This window comes from Lytechinus variegatus, chromosome 8 (assembly GCF_018143015.1).
Source record: "Lytechinus variegatus isolate NC3 chromosome 8, Lvar_3.0, whole genome shotgun sequence".
In the NCBI taxonomy this organism is placed as follows: Eukaryota; Metazoa; Echinodermata; class Echinoidea; order Temnopleuroida; family Toxopneustidae; genus Lytechinus; species Lytechinus variegatus.
In genome coordinates, this window is record NC_054747.1 from 24696400 (window position 1) to 24702106 (window position 5707).

Sequence of the window (5707 nt, forward strand, 5' to 3'; positions counted from 1 at the left end):
CTACGAGTGTTGATTTTCTAGTTCAAATTTAAACTAGAAAATCAGCACTCGTACTATTGCAATCACAATACAAGCTTTGTAAGTGCTTAATTAGCACTTCATGTTTACAGTGTTCCACGTTAAATAAATCGAACTGCTGCATAGTGTACAAATTGATGATAATAATAATAATAATAGCCAATTTTTATAAAGCGCTTTTCCCAGAATGGCCCAAAGCGCGTTACAGCATATTATTACCCCGGTCATTGGATTCATTTCAATCAAGCACGAAAAGTGCACAATTTCCACTCCCTGGGGAGCATTACTTGCGTTCATCGCAGCCACATTATGGCGCTGGCAAAATCAAACATACAATATCTTTCTCATCCTACCGGGTATCCATTTAGCACCTGGGTCGAGAGTGGCAAAGTGTGGATTAACGCCTTGCCAAAGGACGCTAGACCGCGGTGGGATTCGAACACACGACCCTCTGTTTACAAGGCGAGAGTCAGAACCACGCATCGACTCCTAATTATATTGGTGGTAATGACGATGAAATAATGTTAGTGCACCAAGTCTTGCTGTTTTTAACTGCATTTTGGCACACAGGCCTAGAAAATATACAATGTCTTTCCTTTTGTATTTATATTGACAATTCGTACCATTCAACACTTTCGCTATTAAGAGTTCACTTAAAGCACGACGAAGTTCCAGTCTAATCCATCAATTGCTCGCTATATACTTAACACCCAAACCCGATTATCTTCCTTTTGTCAAGAGCAAACCACAGGCAACAAACCCCTCATTATTGTCCTTAGTATTTGCCGAAAGTATAACGAGCAAGGTCTCATACGGATGAAATAGGAGTTCACGCCAAAAACAATTTGTAATTTCACCCTGAAGTTTGTGTTTTTACGGAATGGTTGAAGACATTTTGCTCCGAAGAAGTTTTCGTTCTTTTTGCCTCACCTGTAAATATCTTGGGAATAGGAATTGGGTGAATCAATATCGTTCTGCCTTCCTGTTGAAAATAGGCGCTTTAGATTTTATTTTCCTCATTTCCAACAAAATAAACAGTTCAATAAATTAAACAATGCATACAATATACAATTACATCTATAAATCATAACTTTGAAACTACTTATTTGTACTCATTGCAATGCAAATACACACACACCCACATATATATATCATCCTAATAAATTTTTCAATCGCTATTCTAACGCACATTGCGATGGAGAAATCTTGACAGATAGCACACATATCCCAGTAGGCTTCTACACTTCTAAGCTTATTCCGGGCTGAAGAAAAAAATGTATCGATGAAATAGCAATGTTAAGCTGGAAATGGAGAGGTCCACTAAGAAAGTAGGCTTGTATATCGTTGACCCCTCGGGTAATTATAGTTTTAAGTAATTGATTATTATGTACAATAATATGAGGTGTCTAAAACCTTCAGCGTCAGAAAGAGGTTTTCATCTAATGAATTTTTTAATTGCTATTTTAACACACCTTGCGATGGAGGAAATATTTACAGGTATGAACCATATCTTCACATTGGCATACATCCCAGTCAGTAGGCTTATACACTTACAAAGGTATTCCAGGCTAAAAAATTAAATGATTTGGCCGGGTAAAGTAAAATCTGACAAACAAAACACCTAGAATTAAAAAAAAAATCGGATTAAGATAGACAAATCACGAAATTTCTGACGAGAATACAGAAATGAAATAAAACAAAATAAAATTAACATGATGAAAAAACAACAACATAAAGTAGAATAGAATAAAATAAAATAAAAAGAAATATAATTTCTTTGCAATATTTCGGTAAACAGTTCTATTCATCTGATGCATAACGTACACGTCCATGTATATATTACGTCATCAGCAACCTGAATAAGTAACCTTATTTTGTTACAACAGAGACATTCCATACCAACCTGTATGAAAATTTGAAGATTTCAGGTAGCAAACTGAGAAAAAGAAAAATGCGCACATGACATTTAACCCATTCATGACGGCGTGCATAACTGTTTAACATAATATTACTGAAAAAGTACAGAGCAATAACTCCATTATCCGTTATCAGACTTTGACGAAATTTTCAGCATTTTGTTCGGTGAATTTTACTCTAAAGTGCGTATCAAAAACAAGTTTACACTTTGAAAAAGCTCTGAAAATTACAAAAAATATACGACATGTGGGTATTTTTTTCAACTATAATCTTTGGTTTTGGTCTCATCTATCCAATGAAAGTAAAAGTTTTGACCGAATGTTACACTTGAGTGGGTGCTGTTCATTTTTGTGAAGCTCACAGAAATCTGTTTGCGCAGAAATGCTCGTTTTCACGCTGTGTCAAGGGGGAAAAAGGTGAAATCAAACTTACCCTACGAAACATTTCTCATACATTTCCCTTACACTTTTAGACAACTGAAATAAAACAGATACATTTAAGCATTTTGTAACCATTTCGCCACCCGAATTAAATTTCAACACTTAGTAAACAAAACCTTTACCCTTTTTGTGCCAGCTGGATCTGAGAACATAGCTCAATCTAAACAAAAAAATTATATCAGACATCGAGTATATTTCACTAAGTTTTAATCATTTAAAGTGGGTTTACGTTTCATTTTTCATTTAATACTTGTTTCTCTACACTTTTCCTAAGCTTGACAATGATTTACATAATTAAAATCCGAGCCTGAGCCATTTCATGTAAATCACAGCTCACTGTAAAGCAAATAACGTCACGATGGCCTCGGTGTGTGGAGAAAGTGGGGCGCAATGCACTCTTCTAACGGGAAGCAAGTTAAAATACGTAAAAGATATTTTCAAATCAATTTCACAAGCTAACTTCTACTTCTACTTTTATTCGTATAACTATTTCAAAGTTCTGCTCAAATCATTTTTCAAAAGTAAGTGGTGCTCACTCAAGCGGAAATATTTTTCAATAGTAATATCGTCATTTGCTTAAATGGATCTGTACCAATTTTAAAATGTGAAAAAAAATCTTCAGGATGTTACATATGTATAGTTTTACAGGATTTTTTTCTAAGTGTAAACTTTTTTATGATACGTACTGTATGTCTAAATCTTTTCAGCCGAGGTACAGATTTAAACAAAATACAAGTCCAAACTCTTGAAAGAGTGTTCTCTCTTGAATGGAAATATAATAGGAAGAAAAAAAAATTGCTGACTGCCTGAGGTGTCCGAGAGAGCGAGAGTGACACAAATAGAACAGGAGATTCCATATACCGATTTAATGCAAATACCTGACAAACCCAAGTTAGTATGTTAAGGCGCTTATAAGCAATTTTAAAGCACTTTTTAAAGAGGTTTTAAGACACGATTATCAGATTGTAATAAGAATTAAAATGCAGCGCCTTTTATCTATGCTCTCTTCCGAATCACACACACAACAATATAAAGAATTGAATAAGTCCAATGATGTTGAATAAGTCCAATTATGCCCCAAACTCACAATCTTAGAAAGATGTCTGACTCCAAAATAGTATTTAATAATAAGATTATTACGCAGTGTGTTCTTGTCGTGTTAATCACCATTTAGGCAATGGGTATTTATTATAGTGTTTGCTTCAAATGATTGTTCTTTCTATTTTCACCTTTTCTCATGGACACTCAGTTCCCCTTTTCTCATGGACTACTACACCACTTTGGTTTTGGTCTAACACCAAATAGGTTTTTATACAACATCAATTAGAATCAAAACAGCATAGATTCGATTCCAAACTGGTGTTGTTTCAATACTTCTCTGGTGTGGACATTCCGGGCTGGTGTTAAATCTACACCGGAATTTTGCAGTGTAGGCCTATTTTAGAATGAAATCTTATTACCGTGGTAAAATGTGTGGGTGGGTGTAATGCGGGATGCACTAGTTCCCCTGGCAGGCAGGTTTCCGCTCGCCCTTACTTTCTTCTGTGTGTTTCATTCGTGACATCCGCCACAAATGTTCGGATTAACGAACCCTTTTACGTTTTCGGATTAACGAACATCGGGGTATAGGCAATTTCCGTGTTTCGGAATTACGAACCTTTGGAATAAAGAACATTCGGAATTACGAACCTTCGGAATTATGAAGTGTCACCGTGGGATTTACACACCTCAATCAATTTGTTTATTATGCTTTTCCTTTCCGTTTTCTCTTAAATCACGGTAGTTTGCCATGAACATGATGATTGCGAAACATTCCTGCACGTAAGCTTTTATCACTGATCAAAGCTCTATGATTACGAGCCGATTTTCATATTATTTCGCCATTTTCATGTAGTCATAATTCCATTTACCAACAAATGAAAAATTTGCAGGTGATCGAACATTCAGTTTTCGAGAAAAAAAGAAGCAATGAGTATTTTTATTTGAGGGATGGGAGAGGGCTACATTAGTTCCTCTGCAGGGATGGGGTAAAGCCTATCCGATCCGGTAATACATGTTAGAATGATTAGGCCTATATTGCTTTGCGATTTTAATATTATAAATTTGGAATACAATTAAGACAGTCATTTCGTTTTTATTGATTGATTCTGTGTAAAACGATTCGAATGAAAAAAAAGGAAATAACGTTTTATCGTTTATCCTTGGTATGTCGATCAATACACCTTATTGGACATGATTTGATTTTGTTTTCGTCAGGTATATTTTGATAACATGAAATCAATAAGAGCACCACAGCAGCAACACAAAATTCATTTACACACACACACACACACACACACACACAAAAGATCAGCGATTCGTATGAATGACACAATACATTTGGCCATTGAGGATGTATCTTTTTATCTTCTTAAATGCCAGTTGACGCCTCATTAAATTTTGGGTAATTCCCAAAGTGAAAATTTTTGCAAAGTCTGATCCATAATTTCAGTAAAAATAAATGTCTCTGTTCTTAGAGCAGAAACGACCCAGCCACCTTAATCACGACGCCTCAAGTCCTCAATACTCACATCTGGCCAGCATAATACATTATTCTAACAGTCTAAGGCCCGGTCCCAGTGACATTTAGGATGGATTGCGCATAAATTGCGGATAAAATTTGATTACAGACGCTAAACATCCGCAATATTCGTAAAGTATGCTGTTTTAAGACGGTCATTTTTCGCACATGTCCGTAATCATCCGCAAAGGCACATTTTTCCGTTCCCACGAGTTTTGGGCTGCCCAAAACTCCTGGGAGCGGAAATCATCCGGTTTATATGTGCAATGCATACGCAATGCATATTCAATGTATGCGCTGAATTTTCGCAGTTATCCTGTGATATCCGCAACGGACATGGGATTGCGGATAAGTAGCGGACTGGGATAGAATGCGAAACGAATGCATACCGTGTCTAATACGACTTTATACCAAGCTGTAATAATTTATAAAGAATGCTTACAGACTGTTCACGAATAGTGTGTTTGTATTACGACTGTTTCGCGAACAATTTGCGAGTACACAGCAAACATTCATCGTAAACCCAAATTACTATATAAATGTAACAGAAAATGAATTTTGACCGTCATTTTAAGAACAGTTGTATAGAATATAGGATGTTGCCATGGATCATCACGGACATTTGATAGTTGCAGCCATCCAACAACATAACAATCTTCTCTTCCAAGTTCAACGTTTGATCCAAATACGTGAAGCGAAGGAGAAATCAAAGAGCTGTCTGGGGAGACCTTGGATTGGCAGAAGACTAGATCTGGGCATGTGCGATAGATTG